The sequence below is a fragment of the Bufo bufo genome, chromosome 10 (assembly GCF_905171765.1).
Source record: "Bufo bufo chromosome 10, aBufBuf1.1, whole genome shotgun sequence".
In the NCBI taxonomy this organism is placed as follows: Eukaryota; Metazoa; Chordata; class Amphibia; order Anura; family Bufonidae; genus Bufo; species Bufo bufo.
Window position 1 is genome coordinate 88749919 of NC_053398.1, and position 19790 is coordinate 88769708.

The 19790-nt window shown below is 45.0% G+C and overlaps 1 protein-coding gene across 5 annotated transcripts in view; it reads right to left on the reverse strand.

Annotated features, from left to right (window-relative positions):
* SIPA1 (signal-induced proliferation-associated 1) overlaps positions 1–19790 on the reverse strand; it is a 156300-nt gene that overhangs the window by 102532 nt on the left and 33978 nt on the right. For 3 of the 5 annotated variants that reach the window (XM_040408981.1, XM_040408977.1, XM_040408980.1), the window contains exon 1: positions 5156–5275. The exons of 1 other annotated variant lie outside the window; for it this stretch is intronic. The gene's annotated coding sequence lies outside the window, so the exon portion shown is untranslated. Of the gene's footprint in view, positions 1–5155; positions 5276–19790 lie in introns of those variants that run through there. One more of the 5 variants, XM_040408978.1, reaches the window with a different exon arrangement.

Consider the following 19790-nt stretch of genomic DNA (forward strand, 5'->3'; position numbering starts at 1 on the left):
TGTATGGGATATATGTGAGATCCGGGCGTATAAATGTGAATCTTGATATACCCAGCGAATATTTATATAAACAACCGTATCCCCATGTAACCAGAGGTAAAAATGGATGTGTATAAATACCATATCGATCCGCTGCCCTATCTATTTAGCACAGCTTGCTATTACCATATTCCGATACTAGTGGAGATTACATAAATTATTGGAGATTGTATAGACCAGTGAGGGGCAAACTGCGGCTCCCCAGCCGCTGCAACAACACAAATCCCACCATGCTCCGCTGCAGGCTAATAGCTGTAAGCAGACTGGGCATGCTGGGAGCTGCAGCCCCACAGCAGCCAGAGAGCCGCAGCCCGCCCATCCCCGGTATGGACCAATGGAATTTGAACCACACTGAACCAGGGCCAAAAAGGTACAATTTAATAGGCCAAAAAGGCCCTAGTATGAAGTCCCACCATATCTGGAGACCGCAACTGGAGTACACAATAAAAAATCATTAAAAACAAATGCATCCACCTATACTGAATCAGATATACCACATAAATCCATATTATATCCACTTAATGCACTAAACCTATTCAATGTTATTCACATTGAACTTAATGTTGAGTCCATAGGGCTGCATAGAGTTCAGCGTGAAAATCCACTGTAACTCTTTTTTCCTGAGGATACGCCCTCTGTCCCCACCTCTTCTAAGGGCACCTACCGAGTCTATCACTCTGAACCTGAGCTGGTTCATAGAGTGACCACATTCCACCAAGTGTTTAGCTACTGGCTTGTCCATTGTCTGTTTTATGATCCTGCTCTTATGTTTGTTAATATGTTCCCTAATCCCCATCGTGGTCTCTCCCATGTATATCAAGCTGCACAGACATTGTAGGATATAAATAACATCTCTCGATCTACATATAATAATGTATAATAATGTTTGATTTTATAAGTGTTCCCACTGTAGGGATGGACAAAGGTATCGCCCTTGATAAGGTTACCACAATTGCAGCAACCTAGGCATGGAAAGTTGCCCATTTTCCTAGCTGTCCATCCCCACGTATTTCACCCACATCAGATCTCACCAGTCTATCACCTAAACTGGCATTTCTTTTATATGACATTAATGGAGGATTATTGAACTCGCGTATTGAAGGTAAACCTCTCTGTAGTATATGCCACTCTTTCCTGAGAATGTTGGATATAGCCCCACTATGCGTACCAAATGTAGAAACAAAGGGAATGCGTTCAACAATCCTAACAGTAGATGTGGAATGAAGTGTGGTCTCTCTGTCAACTAAACCCACCCTGACTCTGGTACTCTGGAATAATTTTCTCGGATAGCCTCTCTCCGCAAATTTCTTACCCATCTCTTTAGTTCTCACTTTAAATGTGTCATCCTCTGATACCACCCTCCTTACCTGTACCATCTGGCTCCAAGGGAGTGAATCAAGCATACGTCGGGGATGGTTGCTGTCATATTTTAACAAATTATTTCTATCCGTTGGTTTCTGAAAGAGGTCTGTCTTCAATCTTCCTTCCTCTACATGTACCCTAACGTCTAGAAATTGTAACTCTTTTTCGATACTTTCGATAGTTTTTTCGATACTTTGAGAGGGCAGGTTCTTTTCTTCGCTCCAGGTTCCCAAGACCTCTTATAGTGGAAATTTTTTTGAAACAGAAATTAAGGTAGATATCAAAATACGGGCGGATCCCGCAGCAGTGAATTAAAAGGGGAGGGGTGGGTTAAAAAGGATCAAATGTACTAATTTGTGTAAAATATTTCAGTAGACTTGAACTGCTTGATATGTAAATCTGTATATTTGGTTCAGAAAATAATAAAGGCTTTATAAAAAAGAAAAAAAAAAGAAATTGTAACTCTTTTTGAGAAGATGTCACCGGAAATTGTAGGCCCGGGATCCCACCGTTCAGATGCCGATGAAACTCATCTAGCGCTTCCATAGTACAAATCCAAATCATAAAAATGTTGTCGATGTAGCGCCACCAGCCCAGGTCTCCCCCAAGATGTGCAGAACGATAAACCAGTCTGTCCTTCACCTCCGCCATGAAGATGTTGGCATAAGTTGGGACCACATTGGACCCCATCGCCACACCCCGTTGTTGTTGGAAGAAGGTGTCCCCAAAGAGGAAATAATTCCTCTTCAGGACCACATTTAGAAGGTGGAGGACAAACCGGCGCCGATTCAGGGAGAGCCCCGTGCCGTCCAGAGCCCATGCCGGCCTTTTGGGGGTGGAGCTGCATGCACTTTAAAAGGGTAGAGATTATCACTCTATATTAGGCTTGACAAATGCTGGGATACAGCCAAAATGTTGCTGCTTGATTTTATGGCACACTTTCTGTAAAGTCCGTCCAGTAAAGGATTCATTGGAGATGCTGCCGCTACCTCTCTTTATTTGCTATCCTCAGGATAGGTAATCAATATCAGATCAGTGGGGGGGCCAACTCCTGGCACCCTCATCCTCACCCATTTACTTCAATGGGACGGTTCCTTTCTATTCATGTGAATAGTAAGTATCTGTCCCATAGAAGTGAATGGGATGACTTAGTTGTAATTACACCTGCTCACCGCTGAGGTTGCGACAGTGAGCAGGTAAACAATCAAGAGAACGCAGCACTCCTACAAGTGCTGTGTTCTCTTCAAACAGCTGATCGGCAGGGCATCCGGGAGTCACCCCCCACTACCACCATTTGAAATTAATGACCTATCCTGTGGATAGGTCATCAATATAAAAAAAGCAGACAACCCCTTTAAGAACTATTTTCAACATAACGAAGAGCAAAAAGTCCTGGAAGTGATGATATGGTCCCCACAGAGCCCTGATCTCAACATCATGAAGTCTGTTTGGGATTACTTGAAGAGACAAAAGGATTTAAACAAGCCTACATCTACAGAAGATATGTGGTTTGTTCTCCAAGATGTTGGAACAACCTTTCTGCTAAGTTCCTTCAAAAACTGTACAAGTGTAACTAGAAGAACTGAGGCTGTCTTGAAGACAAAGCATGGTCACACCAAATATTGATAAATATAAACTATTAACACCTCTATTTGTGTAAACATTCTACTTTGCAGTTTTTTTTGCCTAAAACTTTTGCACAGTATTGTATATGGTACATCAGGGTATGCCACACAGGATCTTTTCCCTGGGTAAATAAAAGCCTAGCTACAGCTTTGAGAAAAGGAGACCCAGCTCAGTGTTGCCCTATAGGTGCTCCGCCTGTGCACAACATTACCAGTGAAAAGAAGGTAAAAGTGACACGCTTTCCACCTGAGAATAGTAGGCGAGGAACAAATAAGCATGAAACCAACCCCCCAGCCCCAGCAGCGCTCTAGAATTGGGGATGTGGTGGTGTGAAACAGAACCAGCAATGACACTTGCTATACAGTTCCTCTAGGCCCAACGTCCGACTGGGGTTCCTCGGGCCTACCAGAGGAAATTATTTTTGGAGCCCAACCCTATATCATCAATAAAGTCTGATAGGTTTTGATTCAAAGAAATAGACCCTAGTAGCAAGTGATTTGCTCCAAAAGCAGCTCCCATTAGGATTTTTTTCTCCTGGACCTTTGGGACCTTTTATGGTGTCAGACCCTGGGTCTTCCAATGCTGTCTAGACCTTTAAATTCATCCCACATTTATTCCTTTCTTCCAATCAGTTTCCAACACATTATCTTAGGTAAGATAGATGTGTAGGCTCAGCACGCCATGGCTCTGGTTGACAGCAGCGGTCACATTTAACATGCAATCCCCATAGATAAAAATGAAAACACACTCCTGCATGGTGCACTTTGTTACGTGTGACTTCCATTCTCTTACAGAAATTCTGCAAAGATTAAAAATGGAACAAGGTTTAAAGAATCGCTGCAAGAACAAAGCCTAGAAGTGTAATATACAGCCCAAGAATATACGGTGGGAAATGAAAAATGTAAGGAACATGGTCTGCTTCACAGTTTTCACACATTTCCAGTCAGCAAGCAGCTCCCTGAGCTACGCCATTGTCTCCAGTTCATTGTGAGGAAGAACATATGTACACCTTATGAATAAATAATTATACTACGGGATGGAAGAAAGAAGAATGGCAGAGGGAGCAGAGGAATACACTGGGGGGAGATAAGTGTGAACAATGCTGAGTATTGAGCAGTGAACAGAGGCCCCTCTGTAGGATGAAACCGCCTCCTAGCATGACATACTGGTCTATATTATCCGGCCTGTACTGTATACGGAAATAGCCAAATATAAATAACCCCGCAAACCGGTAAACGCATGACTGGGAGCTCACGTAAGGCCTGCTTACATTACTGGAGCTACGGTATACAAAACGCTGCATTACAGGGATGCCTTTCTTCACAAAGAAGCCATAATGCTACACTGTGTATGTGTCCTCAGAAGAATACAGACAGAAAATGTGATACTAATATGAAGTCATTCAAAGAAATGACCACGAAGGAACTGCAAATAACAAGAGACTAGGAGAATAATTCTCCATGAAAATACACTGACTGCCAAGGAAGCTTTAGGACTCCAGGGACCAGATTGGGTTTCAGGACTACAAAAACCACAATGCATTGCAAGCTCGCCGAGCGTCTGAATGGTCGTTGTGCATTGCACAGATTACAGTGTAATAATGTCCCTATAAATGACAGCTCGCGCTCCCTCCCATTCATGTGTCTCTCCCTTGTGTCACTCACCTCTTCCCCTCCTCTCTCCTTCTCCCCCCACACATCCTTCCCCCCCCCCCCCCGCTAGGTCTGTCACTTCCTCTGTCTGTTTCTGCTCCACATGCCCTTTTTCCTCTGTCATCCGAGCGCAAATTTGAGAGACAGAAAAGAAGAAAAATGACTTTCAGAAGTGGCAAAAATAAAACTACAGCTGTGGCCCGCTCCCCAGACTTCACTCACTAGATGTAATCCCCACAGTAGTACAATGTAACATGTGCCCATCAAAGGCAGCACCCACTAGCATAGCCGCCACTTATTGTATCTACAAGCAAGTTAACCAACCACTTCCTGTGCCCACTCCCCACTGGCACACAAATCCAGTGCAATGGACAAGCATCATGTGCAGCTCAGGCTATAGGCAATGGTGGCACATGCAGCATAGCCCAGGCATACACACATATAAAGGACATGTAAATGTGTGCGCTGTCACCTACCTCTATGACCATCTGCTTCTCTCTATGATCTGTGCCTCTGCTTTGTCTCTCCACTCCCCCAATCCCCTCTTTCTCTCAAACAGCTGCAGGCTGCTGCTGCTTCACTCTGTCAGTTTCCTCCCATCAGCATCTCCTCCTCTGACCTCTCTCTTCCTCCACCCCCCTTCCACTTCCTCACTCCCTTCCTCCCATCCTCCCCCTGAAGGGTGTCACAGTGAATAACCTCGCCTTCCTCACGCCGGCTGACACATCACTGATTTGTTTTGTCCCTTTTACAAAAGTCTGACGGAGTAAGAGAAATGAGAAGAAGCAGCAGCCGCAGTGTATATGTGTGTCTTGTATCCGTCTTCCCAACGTCTTGGAGTCGTTCTATCACCCATAATCCTGCTTTAGCCAAATCCTCATGCCAGCTGAGTGACAAAGGCCGTGCAGGAAAACAAAGTCGTCGGCTTCTCCCCGCCGTTATAGACTATCCTGCTTGCATTCATGGACATTAAACCTGACAACAAATTGCGACAAATCAAACAGTTGTTACAGAGAGCAAAATAAGATGGTGACTGGGATTCCTAAGTGGAAGAAAGTGATTTCTCTGTAAACCTTTACTCCAAAAGCATAAGATGTTAGCGCTGTATGAGACCTGGAGAGAGTGGGGCAGATTATCGCTGACAAGCGCTCGTAGGAACGCTCGTTAGCGATGATCCGCCTGTAAGTGCTCCCGATAGAAAAAATGGTCTGCTGTGTTTTCCATAAATAGCGCCACCCTTGTCCATGTACTGTACTTGGTATTGCAGCTCAGCTACATTCACTTGAAACATTTTGAAAAAATGTAGTTATCTATGTGTCTGTTTTTAACCTTTCTAGGCTCAACATACCCCAATAAATCATCAGTTAGTAAAAAACATGATATTGGGATACTGTGTGTGGGGAGTTATGATAACCATGTATACTGTACATGTCATCGCCCAGTGCTTGTGATGTCAGGGGCGGCCTGTTGAGTGTATTGCCTGCCAGCATGCTGCGGACACATCTGAGCACTGTATGTGTGTTAGAATAACAATAAATGATGCTTTCACTCTGAAGGTTCCCTGGTTGGTCTTTGTTCACACCACCACACTGATGATGTGTTCCCCCACCATAAGACCATGAAAGCTAATCAAGCTTTTCTGCTTTAGGGCTCATGTCCAGGAATGTAAGGAACATGTACCGTGTGCACTCCGTGATGTGGATGAGGACCCTGCGATCAGCAAGATACAGCAAAAGATAGGACGCGTCTTATGTTTTGCGGTGTGGAGGCATGGACCCCAAAGACCACGGAAGCAATTTGTAGTGTTTCTGTGGGCTTCCAATCCATACCTCCACTCCGCAAAAGATAAGGCTTCATTCACACGTCCGTGGAAGGCGGTCCGTGAGATACTGGACTGGCATCCTGCTTAGTGCAGGAGCGCACAGCATCATTGGTTGCTATGACGCTGTGCGCTTTGTCCCGCCGCCGCAGTACAGTAATACACTCGTATGATCTATACAGACGTGCTATCTTTGGCCGTATATTGCGGACACATTCAAGTTAATGGGTCCGCATCCGCAGCACGGAGTGTACACGGCCAGTGCCCGTATGTTGAGGACCCACCGTTTGCGGCCCACAATACAGACACAGAGTCCTTATGCTTGTGGACATGAGCCCTTAGGATGTAAGCAAAAACCTGACCAATTTATCAACAGTGAACAGAGTCTCTGAAAATGGTGAGCAACTAAAAGTGATGCCACAGTGTGTGTGTGTGTGTGTATATATATATATATTTTAGGAAAAAATGTTTAGCTATTTTCTTTACAAATTGTTGCTCTTTCTCTCCTCCCCCATCCCTAACTTATTGAACACAATGACAGCAACAGCAAACAATGTCAGAGTGACACTGACATATATAGCGATGGGTGAACACATGGTTGATGGTGTTAACAAACACTGCAGTAGATTTATCAAAACTGGTGTCAATGAAAGGTGGAATCTGATTGGTTGCTATTGGCAACTAAGACAGTTTTCCTTTACAGCAGATTTGATAAATCTCCCCAAGTGTCTTTAAAAACACACAATGCTGCTGCATGTGTTATACTTTTTTGTATTAGAAAGCTTCCAAAAATTGTCCCTTGAAATTACGTCTCAAGAGGGGCAGATCCTGACCCTTGTTTATACACGTACGTTAATGTCAGAAGAAAAAGTAGCTTGTTTGGCACAAGCATCCAGAAATTATGCGTTAACAGGAGCAGAATGACTGCCTGTATTTAGATACGGAGAAGGTTTAGCTGTTAGAAGAAAGAGCGGCTTGTTCTGAATGAACCTGTTAGAATTTTCCCTTTTGATTTGGAGCAGCAGTACAGTATGGATGTAGAACAGCTAGGGTAGTAGTGGCATGTGTCCGCAATAGTAGTGGCAGCAGTAGCAGCACAGCATGGAATAGACAAGGCACTGGATGTGTGTGCAGGGGTAGTAGTAGTAGTAGTAGTCACGGCTGTGTAGCAGTAATGGAAGTGGCAGTAGGAATAATGGAAGTGGCAGTAGGGGAATTAGCAGTGGCGGCAGCAGCAGCCATACTGTATGAAACATGATGGTAAGCAGGCAAACAGCAGATCTATTTGTTGCCCGAGGGTGTGAAAATCCTCCCAGATCAATAACACATTTTGCAGCGTCCCACTCAGGACATGTGGGAACTGCAAAATAACTGTAAACTGCATTACCGTGTTGCATGTCATTCTGCATTACATCACCTGTTGTATCCCTGTTCATAGGCTGGTTAGGTGTGTTTTATACATCCCATCACTAGAGGGGGATAGCACTCAGTCTATATACTGTAAATACTTAGTCAGGCCTAGTGTGGGTTGTTGTTGGTGGGAGTTATTCAATTCAGTTAAGACTACACATCACAGAGTAGTGAGTGGAGTCAGAAGCGATGATGTGGTAGTGCCAAGGTATGAGGAGCAGGAGAGCGTTTTCCTCCTGTGGTCCTCTTAGTTCCTTTCATCCTACAACCAGAGGATAGAGTTTCGTCCCTGGAAGAAATCCAAGCAGAGAGACATCAGTGATAACAGCCACTACCTAAGGCTTAACGGGCACCTTTGCACATGGTAGAGGACAATCTAGCTACAGGCGGCCTCACCATAAAGTATAGAAGACAGATTAGCTACCTGTTCAAGAGCTTGGAAGATACAGAAATTATAGGACTAAGCAAACCCGAAAAGAGTACTACTGAACCACAGCCTGAGTTAGGACCTAGCCAAAGCCTATTAACAGTGGATCAACAGAATTCCTCTATATACTCAGAGACTGTATTCTGTCTGCATGTTTATGCTGCAACTTAAACCAGCTACAGTAAAAGTTGTGAGTTGTATCCTACCACTGTCTACCTCATTCTTCAATACTACCACTACAACTCGTTGTACCACCATAAACGGTACTGGCGTCGCGACAAATACCACCAAGGGACCCAGCCGCCACAAGCAACCGAAACACCGCCGTCATCAAGGGCACCTCAACCTCTATCCTGGCTGGTGCTCCCCTACCACAGAGTGTGCCCAGGAAGGTTTCGTGCTGTCTTCCTCATCACTGTGCTGCCGGCCGAGGGAGGCTTTCTGCTAACCGTGAGTAAACCGATGAACTGTATTACTACTCCCCCACATCGGCCCACCGTGCACCTCACGTGTCGCCCCTGCGGTTCTGGCATGTCGCAATTTATTTTCACAAAAGTGATGTTTTGTACACTGGCAGAGGACAGCTTTGTCCATTTGTGTTTCACAATGCCACTCATGAAAACCCTCTCTGAGATCACACTGGAGGCTAGACAAGACAGTACAGACAGCAAACTTGGCCAGTTCCATCCACTATTCCAATCTGCATCCCTAAAAGTCTATGAGGTCAGGAAACAGGGTATGTGCCAGGAAAAAGCCACAGACATTTGGAAAATGAGACAATTTGAAACAATTTTTTAGAAAAAAAAATGGACACCTGGGCAGGAGTATAAATATCGTACAGCAGAATAAAATTTTGGGGAAAGGTGTGGAACATACCACTATGGACACCTGGCCAAAAGTCTCAGTGATGGGATTTGTCAAAAATTGTGGCAGATGGTGTAAAGAAGTAGCGTATTTTTCGCCCTATAAGACGCACCGGCCCATAAGACGCACCTAGGTTTTTGAGGAGGAAAATAATAAAAATAATATTTTTAACTAAAAGGTGTGCTTTTGGTGGGTATTGAACTAATGGTGGTCTGTTCATGACACTACTATGGGGGATCTGTGGATGGCACTGTTATGGGGGGGATCTGTGGGTGGCACTGTTATGGGGATCTGTGGATGGCACTGTTATGGGGGATCTGTGGATGGCACTGTTTTGGGGGGGATCTGTGGATGGCACTGTTATGGGGGGATCTGTGGATGGCACTGTTATAAGGGGGATCTGAGGGGGGCACTGTTATGAGGGGGATCTGTGTATGGCACTGTTATGGGGGGTGATCTGTGGATGGCACTGTTATGGGGGGTGATCTGTGGATGGCACTGTTATGGGGGGGAGATCTGTGGATTGCACTGCTATATATGTGTCACCCACAGATCCCCTACCCCATAACAGTGCCATCCACATATCCCCCACCCCATAATAGAGGCATCCACAGATGCCCTAATATACTGGAGCTAAACCTGTGGGAGGGGGGAGGGATGAGGGGCCGGTGGCAAGCAAATGCGGCGGGGCCGGTGCGGTCACTGTACTCCGGCCCTGCCGCTCACTCACTGCTTTATTGCCTAAACCTTTTATAATAATAGCTTTAATTGAAGTTCCGATCCCCAGCCCCATCTGTACTACTTACTAAATGTCCTGTAGCAGCATAGCAAGCAGGGCGGGCGGCCGGCCGTAACTCACTGACGTCACGTGCCTGCGCCGCCTACTTTATGAATGAAGTAGGTGACACAGGCACGTGACATCTTCCCCCCACTTTTGGGGGGGGGGGGGAGTGCGTCTTATGGGGCGAAAAATACGGGTATTCAATTTTAAAGAAGAGTTATGTTTCGTTGAAAGCACAGAAATAGGCCAGCCCAGACACCTGGACAAACATCTCAGTGATGGAATTTGGCAAAAATTGCAACTGATACTGTAGAATTCAATTTTACAGAAGAATACAATTTTGGTGAAGGCACGCAACTGCGCCAAATTTACAACTAAGTGGTACAGCAACAATTGCACCACCAGCAACTTGGCCAGGAGGGAGTTCAGCCTCAACACAAGCTACTTGCTGGTCGAGAATAGTTTTCTCGTGACCACACGTTCTGTTATAGATGTCTCACAATTGGAGAGGAAGACAAGGATAAGGAGGAGTCTGAGCAGGAGAAGAAGTAGCTCATGATGACAAGGACATTGTACATCTTGGAGATGGCTACCACAAAGAAGACCCGGAGGAGGACATACTTGTTCTGATTCGGAATGCTGACCAGTATTTTCCCACAGGATCTGTGATGCCACATATGCCTATGTTTTTGGTTGAACTCTCATGGCTTATTTTAATCCTGCAGCTTTTGCACACAATTGTGGTTTTGTGTGCCGGCCTTGTACAGAAAAAAAACCTATACAAGAGTTGCTCACAAACAGGGCCGTCTTTAATATTGATTGGACCCTGGGCAAAAATTTACTTGGGCCCCCTGGATCCCGCCTTCACACACCTTAGCAGGCAATCACGCCCTCCACCACAGTGAATGACTGTAAATACTTCCAGTTCTGAAGACTCCAGCGGCTCAGGATCAGTGCTCTGGGCAGCTGGGCTCAGGCTGGAAGTGGGCACCTCTCTGCAGGAAGGAGACCAGGGCTCGGCTCACCCTAGTGTTACAGTGCACCCCAGCACCCCACAGTATGCAGTATAGCACCCTATAGTATACAGCACCACACAGTATACAGTATAGCACCCCACACTATACAGTACCCCACAGTATATAGTAGAGCAGTATAGCAGCCCACAGTATACAGCACCCCACAGTATACAGTAGAGCAGTATAGCAGCCCACAGTATACAGCACCCCACAGTATACAACACCTCACAGTATACAACACCTCACTGTATACAGCACCCCAAAATATACACGATACAGCCCCCCACACTATACAGTACAGCAGTATAGCACTCCACACTATACCGCACCCACAGTATACAGGCCCCCACAGTATACAGGCCCCCACACAGTATACAGCCCCCCCACACAGTATACAGCCCACCACACAGTATAAGCCCCCCACAGTATACAGGCCCCCCACAGTAAACAGCCCCCCACACAGTATACAGCCCCCACACAGTATACAGCCCCCCCACACAGTATACAGCCCCCCCACACAGTATACAGCCCCCCACACAGTATACAGCCCCCCACACAGTATACAGCCCCCCCACACAGTATAGAGACCACCACACAGTATACAGGCCCCCACACAGTATACAGCCCCCCCACACAGTATACAGCCCCCCCACACAGTATACAGACCCCACACAGTATACAGCCCACCACACAGTATACAGCCCCCCTACACAGTATAAGGCCCCCACACAGTATACAGCCCACCACACAGTATAAGCCCCCCCACACAGTATACAGGCCCCCACACAGTATACAGGCCCCCACACAGTATACAGCCCACCACACAGTATACAGGCCCCCACACAGTATACAGGCCCCCACACAGTATACAGGCCCCCACACAGTATAAGGCCCCCACACAGTATAAGGCCCCCACACAGTATACAGACCCCCACACAGTATACAGGCCCCCACACAGTATAAGGCCCCCACACAGTATACAGGCCCCCACACAGTATACAGGCCCCCACACAGTATAAGGCCCCCACACAGTATACAGCCCACCACACAGTATACAGCCCACCACACAGTATACAGCCCCCCCACAGTATACAGCCCCCCACAGTATACAGCCCCCCCACAGTATACAGTCCCACACAATATACAGTCCCCCACAGTATACAGGCCCCCACACAGTATACAGCACCCCACTATACAGTAGTTTACAGTATATTAACATAACAGCCCCTGTCACCTTTTTCTGATGTAATCTTCACACAAAAAATCTCCACAGTTAATTCCTGCTAGGACCTGTGATGACCTCATAGCCATGTGACCAGTAATTGCTAGGTTACTGGTCACATGGTGATGATGTCCTTGATCACAACTTTAACACAGTACGATGCCTGTGTAGCTGACAGCTTGACACCCGGGGAAGTAGCTAGCAGGGCTCAAGAGGCAGCTGCCTTGGGCCCCCCAGGAGCATTTGGGCCCGGGGCAGCTGCCCCTTTTGCCCCTTGGTAAAGACGGCCCTGCCCACCACACAGTATACAGCCCCCCACACAGTATACAGGCCCCCACACAGTATACAGGCCCCCACACAGTATAAGGCCCCCACACAGTATACAGACCCCCACACAGTATACAGGCCCCCACACAGTATAAGGACCCCACACAGTATACAGCCCACCACACAGTATACAGGCCCCCACACAGTATAAGGCCCCCACACAGTATACAGGCCCCCACACAGTATACAGGCCCCCACACAGTATAAGGCCCCCACACAGTATACAGGCCCCCACACAGTATACAGCCCACCACACAGTATACAGCCCCCCACAGTATACAGCCCCCCACAGTATACAGCCCCCCACAGTATACAGCCCCCCACAGTATACAGTCCCACACAATATACAGCCCCCCACAGTATACAGGCCCCCACACAGTATACAGCACCCCACTATACAGTAGTTTACAGTATATTAACATAACAGCCCCTGTCACCTTTTTCTGATGTAATCTTCACACAAAAAAGCTCCACAGTTAATTCCTGCTAGGACCTGTGATGACCTCATAGCCATGTGACCAATAATTGCTTGGTTACTGGTCACATGGTGATGTTGTCATTAAGGTCCTTGATCACAACTTTAACACAGTACGATGCCTGTGTAGCTGACAGCTTGACACCCGGGGCAGTAGCTAGCAGGGCTCAAGAGGCAGCTGCCTTGGGCCCCCCAGGAGCAACTGGGCCCGGGGCAGCTGCCCCTTTTGCCCCTTGGTAAAGACGGCCCTGCTCACAAAGCTTTGGGCAGTCGAGCTTGGCTTAGGTCTGACATTTCTCTTCTGCCAGTAAGAGCTTCTAAAGCACAAGCAGAAGAGAAATTAGCTCAGTCAGTGAAAAAAGGTGATAAGGCATTCTTCAGATACATAAATGAAAAAAGTAAACTAAAACAAGGAATTACCAAATTAAAAACAAAAGAAGGAAGGTATATGGAAGAAGATAAAGAACTAGCTGACTGCCTCAATGAATACTTCTGTTCAGTTTTTACAAAGGAAAATTAAGGAAAAGGACCTCAGTTAGGAAGGAAGACTAATGAATCTTTTGATGCATGTGTCTTTACAGTGGAAGAGGTTCTAAGTCAGCTGTATAAAATTAATACAAATAAGTCACAGGAGCCTGATGGGATACACCCAAAGCTATTAAAAGAGCTCAGCGGTGAGCAAGCAAAACCATTAACAGATTTATTTAACCAATCACTGGTAACAGGAGTCGTCCCAAAAGATTGGAAATTAGCAAATGTTGTGCCCATTCACAAGAAAGGTAGTAGGGAGGAATCGGGCAACTATAGGCCAGTAAGCCTGACATCAATAGTGGGGAAATTAATGGAAACCATATTTAAGGAGAGGATTGTGGTACATTTAAAATCCCATTGATTATAAGATGAAAAACAGCATGGGCTTACTTCAGGGAGATCATGCCAAACTAATCTTATTGATTTTTTTGATTGGGTGACTAAAATAATAGATGGCGGAGGTGCAGTAGACATTGCTTATGTAAACTTTAGTAAGACTTTTGATATTGTCCCACATAGAAGGCTTATCAATAAATTGCAGTCTTTGGGTGTCACGGCTGTATGTGAGCAACAATAGTATACACAGTAAAGGAGCTACTGACCGGACCCAAACTAGGGAGGATAAAGGGTGACCCCTGTCAGACCCTCAAAGCTCTCCCTATTCTGCTAAAGCACATGCCCGGATCCAAATGGCGGAACGAGGCATGCCCACGTACCTAAGACTGATGACCACTGTAACCCCTACAATAGTGGAAGGGGCACGGCCACCGGTGTCCTACTCAGTATATGGAGGGAACCGTGGCCACCTCAGATCCAGTCAGAAAATAATCAGGTACACAACAATGTCTGTACACTTAGCTGAAGGTGTTGCAGCCGCAGAGAAGACGGATCCAAGGACAGCTGGCAATATCCGGAGTGCTTGTTGCAGCAGAACACAGGTCCAGTGAGTGACAGCTACAAGTGAAGATACTAAAGCAAGAGCTACAACTGAAATGAGAACTATAATCCACGCCCTACAATAGGAGGAGGGGTGATATAAAGAGAGGGAAATCAAACGCATAAGGAACAGCTGGGAGGAAGGAAACCAAAAGTAAACAGAGCAGTGAGAACTCCTCCCAGCTCTAGTAGTGACATCATCACAGGGGTGGAGAAACAGAGCTGTGAGAACGTCCCAAAGCTCTGGTAGTGACATTGGGCTTGGACTCCCATATTGTTGAATGGATTAGGCAGTGGCTGAGGGACAGACAACAGAGGGTTGTAGTCAATGGAGTATATTCAGACCATGGTCTTGTTACCAGTGGGGTACCTCAGGTATCTGTTCTAGGACCCATATTGTTTAATATCTTCATCAGAGAAATTGCAGAAGGTCTTGATGGTAACGTGTGTCTTTTTGCTGATGGCACAAAGATTTGTAACAGGGTTGATGTTCCTGGAGGGATACACCAAATGGAAAAGGATTTAGGAAAACTAGAGGAATGGTCAAAAACCTGGCAACTAAAATTTAATGTTGATAAGTGCAAGATAATGCACCTGGGGCGTAAATATACAATCAGTGATACAGTCCTAACCTCAGTATCTGAGGAAAGGGATTTAGGGGTCATTATTTCAGAAGACATAAAGGTAGGCAGACAATGTCAGAGAGCAGCAGGAAATGCAAGCAGAATGGTTGGGTGTATAGGGAGAGGCATTACCAGTAGAAAGAGGGAGGTGCTCATGTCATACCGCTCTACAGAGTGGGACCTCATTTGGAGTATTGTGCGCAGTACTGGAGACCATATCTCCAGAAGGATATTGATACTTTGGAGAGAGTTCAGAGAAGAGCTACTAAACTAGTACATGGATTGCAGGATAAAACTTACCAGGAAAGATTAAAGGACCTTAACATGTATAGCTTGGAAGAAAGACGAGACAGAGGGAATATGATAGAAACTTTTAAATAAATAAAAGGAATCAACAAGGTAAAAGAAAAGAGAATATTTAAAAGAAGAAAAACTGCTACAAGAGGACATAGTTTTAAATTAGAGGGGCAAAGGTTTAAAAGTAATATCGGGAAGTATTACTTTACTGAGAGAGTAGTGGATGCATGGAATAGCCTTCCTGCAGAAGTGGTAGCTGCAAATACAGTGAAGGAGTTTAGGCATGCATGGGATAGGCATAAGGCTATCCTTCATATAAGATAGGGCCAGCGGCTATTCACATTATTTAGTATATTGGGCAGACTAGATGGGCCAAATGGTTCTTATCTGCCTACACATTCTATGTTTCTATGTTTCTATGTTTTGAGCCTGCGCCCACAATATCAGCAGCATCATCAGTTTCTGAGCTGACCAGAACAGAAGCAGATCTGCTAGTTTCTGAGAGGTCGAGGCCATAAGTTGCCTCTGCTCTTTAATGCCACCGCCATCCTTCTCTCGACCCCAATGTGACTTGCAGGTCCTGTCAAACACACAATCATCACTTTTATCAGACCGTGACATGTCCTCGTGGGCTCCTTGCCCCCTCCCAATTTTCTGCTCTTTTGCTATCATCCCTTACTGTCCCCACTGTGTCTACAAGTCCCACTACTACTACTGGCCAGATGGCTGGTGCTTCTACTGCTGCTGTGTACATTCTGACTTTGGAAGGACGAGGACAATTTACTTTGGGAATAATACAGTGTTTGCAGTAAAATTTCTTTGTAGGCATTTAATATCACTGGTTCAACAATTACATTTTTGTACTATAAAACACAGTGCAATGCACCTATTAACACCAATATAACGATGCAGTGTTGGTGGTGAAATTTCTTTGAACTACTGTATGTATGCATTTATCCAAGAATAATACAGACCTCCCAGAGAGGCCAACCTGCGGTGGTAATCATACTTAACTGGTCCCCACTATAGGGTTTGGTATCTGTCACCCACAGGCAATGCAATGTCTCCTCTACTTCCAATATAATAATGCAGTGTTGGTGGTGAATTGTTTTTTTTACTTTGCGTTTAATATCACTGGTATGAAAATAGCATTATTGCTAGAGATGAGTTGACGAAGTGGAATTCAATCCAAATCCGAATTTCCTCAAGCTTTGTGGTAACGAATTGCATTTTTTCCTAAAATGGCTGCTGTGTTAGGACATGGAGCAGGGAACGCTGGAAACGAGGGATCACCCACAATGCCGTGCATTCAGCCAATCAGCAGCCAGCCAGCCCTGTGATGTCACAGCCCTATAAATAGCCTCAGCCATCTTGGATTCATCAATTTTCCAGTGTACTTAGTGCAGGGGGAGACGTCAGCAGGCGCTAGGGACAGTGGAAGAAAATACTTTGCTGTATAGAAGTTCAGGGAAAGGATAGGGGGGAATCATTCCACAGTATTGAAGCAGAACAGGGTTCAGTAGGGGAGTGTACAGCCTGGATAATAGGAACAATCCTATTACACCTTGCTGCAATGACTGGGGATCCAAATTGCCATAATACAGCTCTGTAATTCCAGCCAACCGTTCTTGTTATTTGGGTGCAAGTGCTATTTGATACAGCCATTAACAGTGTTTATTACAAGGAAATATTTCTATGTCTTATTTGCCTTTGTGCTGTGCAGTTATATGTTCCAAAGCATTTTTTGACTTGTATTAGTGGGGAAAAAAGGGTTTATTAGCCATTGTGTGGTGAAGTGAGAAAATTACAGCCCTTTTTGTCGTGTATTAGTGGCAAAAAAATATATATTATTTGCCGTTCAGCGGTGCAGTTATATGTTCTAAAGCCCTTTTTGGCGTGTATTAGTAGCAAAAAATATATATATTATTTGCAGTTCAGCAGTGCAGTTATATGTTCTAAAGCCCTTTTTGGCATGTATTAGTGGCACAAAAAAAGTATTTGCCGTTGTGTGGTGAAGTGAGAAAATTACAGCCCTTTTTGGTATATATTTGTGGCAAAAAAATACAGTGGGATGCGAAAGTTTGGGCAACCTTGTTAATCGTCATGATTTTCCTGTATAAATCGTTGGTCGTTACGATAAAAAATGTCAGTTAAATATATCATATAGGAGACACACACAGTGATATTTGAGAAGTGAAATGAAGTTTATTGGATTTACAGAAAGTGTGCCATAATTGTTTAAACAAAATTAGGCAGGTGCATAAATTTGGGCACCACAAAAAAGAAATTAAATCAATATTTAGTAGATCCTCCTTTTGCAGAAATTACAGCCTCTAAACGCTTCCTGTAGGTTCCAATGAGAGTCTGGATTCTGGTTGAAGGTATTTTGGACCATTCCTCTTTACAAAACATCTTTAGTTCATTCAGGTTTGATGGCTTCCGAGCATGGACAGCTCTCTTTAAGTCACACCACAGATTTTCAATAATATTCAGGTCTGGGGACTGAGATGGCCATTCCAGAACGTTGTACTTGTTCCTCTGCATAAATGCCTTAGTCGATTTTGAGCAGTGTTTAGGGTCGTTGTCTTGTTGAAAGATCCAGCCCCGGCGCAGCTTCAGCTTTGTCACTGATTCCTGGACATTGGTCTCCAGAATCTGCTGATACTGAGAGGAATCCATGCGTCCCTCAACTTTGACAAGATTCCCAGTCCCTGCATTGGCCACACAGCCCCACAGCATGATGGAACCACCACCATTTTTTACTGTAGGTAGCAGGTGTTTTTCTTGGAATGCTGTGTTCTTTTTCCTCCATGCATAACTCCCCTTGTTATGGCCAAATAACTCAATTTTAGTTTCATCAGTCCACAGCACCTTATTCCAAAATGAAGCTGGCTTGCCCAAATGTGCTTTAGCCCACCTCAAGCGGCATTTTTTGTGCTGTGGGCGGCGAAAAGGCTTCCTCTGCATCACTCTCGCATACAGCATCTCCTTGTGTAAAGTGCGCCGAATGGTTGAACGATGCACAGTGACTCCATCTGCAGCAAGATGATGTTGTAGGTCTTTGGTGCTGGTCTGTGGGTTGACTCTGACTGTTCTCACCATTCGTCGCTTCTGTCTATCCGAGATTTTTCTTGGTCTTCCACTTCGAGCCTTAACTTGAACTGAGCCTGTGGTCTTCCATTTCCTCAATATGATCCTACATGTGGAAACAGACAGCTGAAATCTCTGAGACAGCTTTCTGTATCTTTCCCCTAAACCATGATGGTGAACAATCTTTGTCTTCAGGTCATTTGAGAGTTGTTTTGAGACCCCCATGTTGCTACTCTTCAGAGAAAATTAAAAGAGGAGGGAAACTTACAATTGACCCCCTTAAATACTCTTTCTCATAATTGGATTCACCTGTGTATGTAGGTCAGGGGTCACTGAGCTTACCAAGCCAATTTGAGTTCCAATAATTCGTTCTAAAGGTTCTGGAATCAATAAAATGACAACAGTGCCCAAATTTATGCACCTGCCTAATTTTGTTTAAACAATTATAGCACACTTTCTGTAAATCCAATAAACTTCATTTCACTTCTCAAATATCACTGTGTGTCTCCTATATGATATATTTAACTGACATTTTTTATCGTAACAACCAACGATTTATACAGGAAAATCATGACGATTAACAAGGTTGCCCAAACTTTCGCATCCCACTGTATATATTTTCCGTTCAGCGGTGCAGTTATATGTTCTAAAGCCCTTTTTGGTGTGTATTAGTGGCAAAAAATATATATTATTTGCAGTTCAGCGGTGCAGTTACATGTTCTAAAGCCCTTTTTGCCATGTATTAGTGGCACAAATAAAGTATCTAAAGCCCTTTTTGGTGTGTATTAGTTGCAAAAAATATATATTATTTTCCGTTCAGCGGTGCAGTTATATCTTCTAAAGCCTTTTATGGCGTGTATAAGTAGAAAAAAGTAAGAAATGGCCAAAGGAGGAAAAAGGCGCTCATAGGGTGAGTAGGTTCAGAACAAGCTCCCAAATACAGGAAGAGTGGTACTGCTCACCTGTTGTTGTTGCACCTAATGTTTGGTGCAACTATACTGGAGGCGAGTAGGAGTGGTTTCGGTGTTGCTGGTTGGTGCTGCCGGTTACGACCGTGTTCACCTTTGGCGGGGGCCAAGCCGCCGTCCGGGTCAGTGTATGAAGTATGTATCCACTGGACTCTGGGGTCGAGTGGAGGGTGGACCATAGGCGCAAAACACAACCAGAGTTTGTTTCAAACCAATAGGTTTTTTTAAATTGTTTTTGTTATCGTGACAACGCGTTTCGGGGTACTGTGGACCCCTTTTTCAAGTCTGTGAAAATGCTGCTGATGGAAATTGCGCTGCTTCCAGC